At 41.6% G+C, this 9,295-nt stretch overlaps 2 long non-coding RNA genes across 3 annotated transcripts; one reads left to right on the top strand and one right to left on the bottom strand.

Annotated features, from left to right (window-relative positions):
- The first annotated feature begins 2,715 nt into the window (after positions 1 to 2,715).
- LOC128440864 (uncharacterized) lies at positions 2,716 to 5,413 on the top strand. The gene is made up of 5 exons (XR_008338589.1): positions 2,716 to 2,792; positions 3,201 to 3,383; positions 4,003 to 4,089; positions 4,760 to 4,907; positions 5,144 to 5,413. It is a non-coding gene; the product is annotated as an uncharacterized LOC128440864 (long non-coding RNA).
- Positions 5,414 to 6,094: 681 nt separating this feature from the next.
- Positions 6,095 to 8,526, bottom strand: LOC128440865 (uncharacterized). 2 transcript variants are annotated; one of them, XR_008338591.1, is made up of 4 exons: positions 8,195 to 8,526; positions 7,604 to 7,786; positions 6,898 to 6,984; positions 6,095 to 6,226 (listed from the first exon to the last, which is right to left on the bottom strand). It is a non-coding gene; the product is annotated as an uncharacterized LOC128440865 (long non-coding RNA). The 2 variants fall into 2 exon arrangements; XR_008338590.1 differs by having other exon boundaries at positions 7,604 to 8,526.
- Between the last annotated feature and the right edge of the window lie 769 nt (positions 8,527 to 9,295).

Here is a 9,295-nt window from a genome sequence, read left to right as displayed (position 1 = left end):
AGCAGGGTTAGGTTATAAAAAAATATCCAGAGCTTTGAACATCTCTCTGAGCACCATAAAATCCATCATAAGAAAATGGAAAGAATATGGCACAACCGCAAACCTACCAAGAGGAGGCCGTCCACCCAAACTGCAGAGTCGGACAAGGAGAAAATTAATCAGAGAAGCAACCAGGAGGCCCATGGTTACTCTGGAGGAGTTGCAGAGATCCATAGCTGAGGTGGGAGAATCTGTCCACAGGACAACTATTAGTCGTCTACTCCACAAATCTGGCCTTTATGGAAGAGTGGCAAGAAGAAAGCCATTGTTGAAAGGGATCCATAAAAAATCCCGTTTGGAGTTTGCCAGAAGCCATGTGGGAGACACAGCAAACATGTGGAAGAAGGTGCTCTGGTCAGATGAGACCAAAATTGAACTTTTTGGCCTCAATGCAAAACGCTATGTGTGGCGAGAACCCAACACTGCCCATCACCCTGAGCACACCATCCCAACAGTGAAACATGGTGGTGGTAGCATCATGCTGTGGGGATGCTTCTCTTCAGCAGGTACAGGGAAACTGGTCAGAATAGAGGGAAAGATGGATGGAGCCAAATACAGGGAAATCCTTGAAGAAAATCTGATGCAGTCTGCAAAAGACTTGAGACTGGGGCGGAGGTTCATCTTCCAGCAGGACAATGACCCTAAACATACAGCCAGAGCTACAAAGGAATGGTTTGGATTAAAGAATGTTAATGTCTTAAAATGGCCCAGTCAAAGCCCAGACCTCAATCCAATAGAGAATCTATGGCAAGACTTGAAGATTGCGGTTCACAGACGGTCTCCATCCAATCTGACTGAGCTTCATCTTTTTTGCCAAGAAGAATGGACAAACCTTTCCATCTCTAGATGTGCAAAGCTGGTAGAGACATACCCCAAAAGACTTGCAGCTGTAATTGCAGCGAAAGGGGGTTCTACCAAGTATTGACACAGGGGGGTGAATACTTATGCACCCAACAGATTTTTTGGGAACTTTTTTGTTCTCGTTATTGTTTGTGTTACAATAAAATTTATTTTGCACCTCCAAAGTACTATGCATGTTTTGTTGATCAAACGGGAAAAAGTTTATTTAAGTCTATTTGAATTCCAGTTAGTAACAGTACATAATGGGAAAAAGTCCAAGGGGGGTGAATACTTATGCAAGGCACTGTACCTTTAGCCACAGGGATGACTGGCTCCTCTGGCTGCAGCAGGTGGAGGTATATGGAGTGTCGGCCCATCTCCACCCAGTTACTGTGGCTGTAGAAGTCCTGGTTTAACACATGTTAAAAAGACTTGAGGCCTTTCACGCACATATCTAAACAAAATCCTTCGTAGTTCTCTTGATCCTGTCCAATCTTTGTTAATAAACAAGTCATTTCACATGTTACATTTGACTGGTGTCATGCAGTAATGCAGGTTTCATTACCATCGTAATGTAGCCTATATGATATAAGTTGCGGTTTATTACTATTGCACGTTATACACATCTTATGTTATCCTAATTTGAAAATAGCTGGCCCAAGCTGTGACGGGCACTTTGGTACTGTTTTGCCCTCACTGAGAGCAGAGTCTGAGCCCAGAACTGCCGTAACATCAGCGTGGCGCTGTCTACGCGCTCTGAAACAAAGTGGTACACCGGGTCAGACGTGGTGGAGCTCAGGAAGGCCTGCTCTGTGATATGTTGGTGCGTGTGTGAGTCCCAGGACAGCGTTAACACTCGGGACCAGAAGTTGGGGAGGAAGCCCATGCATGGTAAAGCCAAGAGGAGAAGGTAAGCGAAAACAAACCAGCAAATTAGCTTCCCACTTCCTTCCCAGATTCTGCTCATTGACATTATGCCGTGGAGATGGGCTGAGCAGGTCGAATCCTACCTGCATGAAATAGAAGGCCTTTGCAGTCAGTCGCAACACAAACACACATTTCAAATTCAGCTGAGTTGACTCAACATCTCCAGGCAAGTGTTTTACTTATTCATGATTTTGTAACATGAAAAGTAGTTCCCTCTTACTAAGTGGAATATGAAGTGACCTGTCCCCCATTGTTCAGAAGAGATTTGTGCTGATTTGAACAGCCTATTCCGCTCATCCATGTGTCCTTTTCAACCCAGTCTCATCAGAAAACGTTCAATGGCAACGTTGGTCCACTTGGAACGACGTTACCATCTCACAATCTGGCCTCTCAGATTGTGAGATGGTAACATTTAGTCCTCCCATTGTTTTGCATTGGCGTGTTTTCACGTCACGTGACTCTCAAGCTCCCGTCTGCGGAGAGGAAAACATGGCGGAGATTCCTTGTTTTTTCAGATAAAAATATAATTTTGTAACTTAGTTTGGGCATAAAAATACATTCTGACACCATTTCTAGCGAGAAATGTGCTCTTTGCTTCCACAGTCTTCAGCCAGTTCGTGCTTATGATCAATATTTTAATAGTTATCACGCATGTTTTTATCGTTGCTATGACGTTTGCCATGCCACCACGGCGCAGCGTGGTGTTTAAATCACAGTCCTTGCGTGGTGTCCTTCAGTGATCGTGAATGTTATTCATGTTATATAATAGTAATATTTGAGGCTAGATTACATCTCTAATGAGAAGGAACCTGCGAGTCTGTTCATACCGAGGCCGGCCCGAGTGCGCGACCGGACCGAGTGCGCGAGCGGACATGACGTGTGGCTGTCGTAAAAACCCTATTTGTAACAAACCAGTCCTTTAACTCGGGGCTGCGTTATAAACACGGCGCGCTTGGAAGACCACGATGTCATCTTCCTTCTGTCAGGTAAGTAGTTTATTGTTTTTAAAGATCGTTACGATCTAGGTTTACAGTCCGAGTGCGGAGATAGTCCGTCAATCCACACTATGGACGCTGTTCATCAGCTAATACGCCATTGTTAGCCACATGCTTCAGCCCACGGTAGCCTGTGCTACCTGGGAGGTGAATACATTGTTGTTGAAAGCAGTTCAAGACGCTTAGCTCATCATTGAGGGACGCTACAATATAAATATAAACATGAATTTGATTTATGAATGCTTTAGATTAATAAGGAGTGTATTTCTCTACTATTACTCCACAATATCAGGTCAATTTGGTTTAATGTATAGTATGCACTATGACAATAATGTTTCCATGTTATGGAGTTGCGATTCATTTTATAAAACAATTGCTATGTTCTGTTTTTTAATCAAGGAGGATCCAAGTGAAGCTACAGGAGTTTCATTAACGTCAATAACTTGGACCGAACGGTTTGTTTTGCTTGATGAAGAGCAGGAAGGGCAGCCTGGAGAGAAAGAGAAGCCGGGTTGAGCCCACTACCATCATCCACGTACCACGAGGAAGATGAGGGAGAGAAATGATCCTACCATTAAAGAGGTACTTTTAAGTTACATACCAGAAACACCATTTTATATAATGTGCTAAATATACATTTTATTACATCCCCAAAGTACGCTTGCTGAAATACAAGTTTATATCACACTGAAAGAATTTTGATCAATCATGCTTCCCTGCTGTGATTGTTTAACTGGGAAAACAACTTTTTCCACAGGAAGGCAAGTAAATTTAAGGAATACATGTGCAAAGTTTTCCTCTGTTATGTATAATGATGACCCCCATCAAACATAATGTTAGCAATATTTACACCTTTTAATTTATACTGATTATTTCTGTCTACATGTGTGAATTTGCCTTCATTAGTTTCAGAAAAGAGCGATGATGTATCGGTCAGTGGGCGGCAGCACGAGACTCCGCAAACTAGTCTGTAAGCAAAGCAGACGAAGGCATCGAGGTTGCGGCCTGCCATCATTGTTATTTTTGCTTAAGGGACTGAATATGTTTCATGCAGAAATATTAGCATTTCCCTTATATCTACCAAAACTGCTTGTTTCCCAGACTGCAGTTTTGTTTTGATCCGATGTGGTGTGCAAATACAACCCTATCTGCAATGGGTTGTGGGGCATTAACATTTGTAACTCTAATTTTGTTTTGACAGACTGTGAAAAGAACGTTGAGAACATCACCACTCTACAGGAAGACACAGTCCAGTAATGGGTGTCAGAATTTCAGTAGTGAACGACAGGTACTGTGGAAAAATGTGTGTCATTGTTGTACAATGTCCTTTGACTCTGTTTACAAAAGGTTAACACCAAAGGTTTGATTGTAAACTGATATTGGTATGAATTCATGTTATTATCCTCTTCACAAGAAACAAACAATCAAAATTACCTGCAGAAAGCCCTTGATGGACGCTTCAGCTGCATCGTCAGACTGGCCAGACAGCAAGATGCCAACTTTAATGCCAATTTATTTGTGTAACATTCTGTGACCAAATGTATAGATAACTTTTTGTAGATTGTAAAAAAGATAACCCATTTATTAAAAAAAAACTACACTAGAATTACCACACTGCGTTGTATGACTCCGCTAACCAGTGCAGTGTCCGTCTACATATTTCTACATATTTTCTCTCGTATAAATGACACTGTGTCTCTTGACAACTGAAACCATAAGATGAGGTCAGTGTGGCCTTGACCTTTTGACTTTAACACAAATACACAGTTAGACAATCCGAAAACATACAGTTATGCCAAAATATATTTTGTTTCACATTCTAGATCGCATAAGCAGAGACATCAACTCAGGAAAAATATTTCTGTAGAAAAGAAAGCCCTGTACGTGTGTACGTATGTATACATACACACGTACAAACGCACTATTGAGACGTTTTGTTTTTTATCATATATTCTCAGGAAGGACTGATGCATTTACTGAGACGGGACGTGAGGGCCTACTCTGCGTGCTCAGAGTTCAAGCCCAGCAGGCTGCAGCGGTCCTGACATATTCCGGAACAGCAGCACAGTCTTTGGATGACTCCTCTGAAGATGAAAACATGGCGAGGTACTTCTCCACTGCTGAAGAACTGTGAGGGCTGTGATTAGCTACACTCTCTTGCTACAAGGCTACTCTTGCTACTCCCTGGCAGCCTTAGGAAGGCATTAGCTTGCTGTGTGGTAGCTGTTAGCTTCAGCATTTTTAGTTTTTAGCGGCCTGTGTGACGTTTATGTTTAAAACCAAAAAATCAGAGGGAACCATCTTCATAATTTAACACTATGGTTTGTTTGTGTGTCCTTCAGTTCTTCTCAAGAGAAGCAGTACAGGTGTGCCTGAGCTCCACGGTCCCTCCTGCAGCCTCCGCTCCTGATGCTAACCTCATGTCTCCATCACACCAAGCAGCAGACCTGGATTGACAGACCTTTCTCCAGAGCTGCCCCCTCCCTCTGAAACCCCCCTCTCCAAAACACTATTTGTGTAGTTTTTAAAGTATTTTTTGCATGAGAATTGTTGATCATAACATTTCCAGCAGATGCCTTAATGTAATGTTTGTGCACAATAAATTACATTGATCATAACATATTGGTATTTCCTTGCACTTCTACACCATGATATTGTCAGATAAGATGCTGATTACATTAAAGCAGTGAATGCTCTGCTTTAAGCAACATAAACACACAATCCAATGGATCTGAAGTAGAATGGGCACATTACATTCTGTAGAGAATGCCTCAGTAATTGAAGTCAGAAAATAACTTTCTTTATCTGAGGTTCCAGTCATTTATAGTCACAGCAGAGCACACAGGTCTGGTTGTCTAGGGACACCCATATCATATTGTTTAAGATGTGTAACATCAAGTTTGTGTATCAGTGCAAAATACATACCGTCATTAGTCAAGAGTTCACTCTCTTGTTTACACTAAATTTAGGTGACCCAGATGTTTCACAATGCATCTGATAAGGTCTTATGAGAAACATTCTTAACATTAAAGAAATCAACACAGAGGATAGCAGTAGATGTTTGACTTCAATCCGTAGCTGATAATCAGCGGCCTGACTTATTCAAACACATTAATACTACACACAGGCCGCTAAAAACTAAAAATGCTGAAGCTAACAGCTACCACACAGCAAGCTAATGCCTTCCTAAGGCTGCCAGGGAGTAGCAAGAGTAGCCTTGTAGCAAGAGAGTGTAGCTAATCACAGCCCTCACAGTTCTTCATCAGTGGAGAAGTACCTCGCCATGTTTTCATCTTCAGAGGAGTCATCCAAAGACTGTGCTGCTGTTCCGGAATATGTCAGGACCGCTGCAGCCTGCTGGGCTTGAACTCTGAGCACGCAGAGTAGGCCCTCACGTCCCGTCTCAGTAAATGCATCAGTCCTTCCTGAGAATATATGATAAAAAACAAAACGTCTCAATAGTGCGTTTGTACGTGTGTATGTATACATACGTACACACGTACAGGGCTTTCTTTTCTACAGAAATATTTTTCCTGAGTTGATGTCTCTGCTTATGCCATCTAGAATGTGAAACAAAATATATTTTGGCATTACTGTATGTTTTCGGATTGTCTAACTGTGTATTTGTGTTAAAGTCAAAAGGTCAAAGCCACACTGACCTCATCTTATGGTTTCAGTTGTCAAGAGACACAGTGTCATTTATACGAGAGAAAATATGTAGAAATATGTAGACGGACACTGCACTGGTTAGCGGAGTCATACAACGCAGTGTGGTAATTCTAGTGTAGTTTTTTTTTAATAAATGGGTTATCTTTTTTACAATCTACAAAAAGTTATCTATACATTTGGTCACAGAATGTTACACAAATAAATTGGCATTAAAGTTGGCATCTTGCTGTCTGGCCAGTCTGACGATGCAGCTGAAGCGTCCATCAAGGGCTTTCTGCAGGTAATTTTGATTGTTTGTTTCTTGTGAAGAGGATAATAACATGAATTCATACCAATATCAGTTTACAATCAAACCTTTTTGTGTTAACCTTGTGTAAACAGAGTCAAAGGACATTGTACAACAATGACACACATTTTTCCACAGTACCTGTCGTTCACTACTGAAATTCTGACACCCATTACTGGACTGTGTCTTCCTGTAGAGTGGTGATGTTCTCAACGTTCTTTTCACAGTCTGTCAAAACAAAATTAGAGTTACAAATGTTAATGCCCCACAACCCATTGCAGATAGGGTTGTATTTGCACACCACATCGGATCAAAACAAAACTGCAGTCTGGGAAACAAGCAGTTTTGGTAGATATAAGGGAAATGCTAATATTCCTGCATGAAACATATTCAGTCCCTTAAGCAAAAATAACAATGATGGCAGGCCGCAACCTCGATGCCTTCGTCTGCTTTGCTTACAGACTAGTTTGCGGAGTCTCGTGCTGCCGCCCACTGACCGATACATCATCGCTCTTTTCTGAAACTAATGAAGGCAAATTCACACATGTAGACAGAAATAATCAGTATAAATTAAAAGGTGTAAATATTGCTAACATTATGTTTGATGGGGGTCATCATTATACATAACAGAGGAAAACTTTGCACATGTATTCCTTAAATTTACTTGCCTTCTTGTGGAAAAAGTTGTTTTCCCAGTTAAACAATCACAGCAGGGAAGCATGATTGATCAAAATTCTTTCAGTGTGATATAAACTTGTATTTCAGCAAGCGTACTTTGGGGATGTAATAAAATGTATATTTAGCACATTATATAAAATGGTGTTTCTGGTATGTAACTTAAAAGTACCTCTTTAATGGTAGGATCATTTCTCTCCCTCATCTTCCTCATGGTACGTGGATGATGGTAGTGGGCTCAACCCGGCTTCTCTTTCTCTCCAGGCTGCCCTTCCTGCTCTTCATCAAGCAAAACAAACTGTTCGGTCCAAGTTATTGACGTTAATGAAACTCCTGTAGCTTCACTGGGATCCTCCTTGATTAAAAAACAGAACATAGCAATTGTTTTATAAAATGAATCGCAACTCCATAACATGGAAACATTATTGTCATAGTGCATACTATACATTAAACCAAATTGACCTGATATTGTGGAGTAATAGTAGAGAAATACACTCCTTATTAATCTAAAGCATTCATAAATCAAATTCATGTTTATATTTATATTGTAGCGTCCCTCAATGATGAGCTAAGCGTCTTGAACTGCTTTCAACAACCATGTATTCACCTCCCAGGTAGCACAGGCTAATGTGGGCTGTAGCATGTGGCTAACAATGGCGTATTAGCTGATGAACAGCGTCCATAGTGTGGATTGACGGACTCTCTCCGCACTCGGACTGTAAACCTAGATCGTAACGATCTTTAAAAACAATAAACTACTTACCTGACAGAAGGAAGATGACATCGTGGTCTTCCAAGCGCGCCGTGTTTATGACGTAGCGCTGAGTTAAAGGACTGGTTTGTTACAAATAGGGTTTTTACGACAGCCACACGTCATGTCCGCTCGCGCACTCGGTCCGGTCGCGCACTCGGGCCGGCCTCGGTATAAACAGACTCGCAGGTTCCTTCTCATTAGAGATGTAATCTAGCCTCAAATATTACTATTATATAACATGAATAACATTCACGATCACTGAAGGACACCACGCAGGGACTGTGATTTAAACACCACGCTGCGCCGTGGTGGCATGGCAACCGTCATAGCAACGATAAAAACATGCGTGATAACTATTAAAATATTGATCATAAGCACGAACTGGCTGAAGACTGTGGAAGCAAAGAGCACATTTCTCGCTAGAAATGGTGTCAGAATGTATTTTTATGCCCTAAGTTACAAAATTATATTTTTATCTGAAAAAACAAGGAATCTCCGCCATGCTTTCCTCTCCCCAGACGGGAGCTTGAGAGTCACGTGACGTGAGAACACGCCAATGCAAAACGATGGGAGGACTAAATGTTACCATCTCACAATCTGGCCTCTCAGATTGTGAGATGGTAACGTCGTTCCAAGTGGACCAACGTTGCCATTGAACGTTTTCTGATGAGACTGGGTTGGTCCTTTTCTGTAATCACCCACTTCTTAACAATCCCCCCCACCCCAAAACCTCCTCCCATTTTTGTCAACTATGTTTGTACAGAGGCCCCTATTGTTCTTTGCCCACTTTATTCGGATACAATACCTTGGTTTTGTTCCCTCATTCTGTGCTGGTAGACACCGAAACAAAGCACCGTTAAACAACAGCTCCTTCCTCTCTGCCTCAGCCTCCAGTCAGCCAATCCGTATCAATTGATTGGTGTGCTGTCCCAAAGGGAGAGTGCAAGTACTTATTCATTCATTCTGCAGGAATGACACAGTTTTAGATACTTGTACACAGATTATTAAGCAAAGTTTTGGTTTTTAACACCTTCAATCTTTAGAGCTCGTGGGCTGTGGTTCACATCAAACAACAGTGCATCATCTTTTGCTTAGTTTGTCCATCATTAC

The sequence above is a fragment of the Pleuronectes platessa genome, chromosome 5, assembly GCF_947347685.1.
Source record: "Pleuronectes platessa chromosome 5, fPlePla1.1, whole genome shotgun sequence".
Classification (NCBI taxonomy): Eukaryota; Metazoa; Chordata; class Actinopteri; order Pleuronectiformes; family Pleuronectidae; genus Pleuronectes; species Pleuronectes platessa.
Note: the sequence above shows the minus strand (reverse complement) of the source record. Positions and strands in the feature narration are given on the sequence as shown.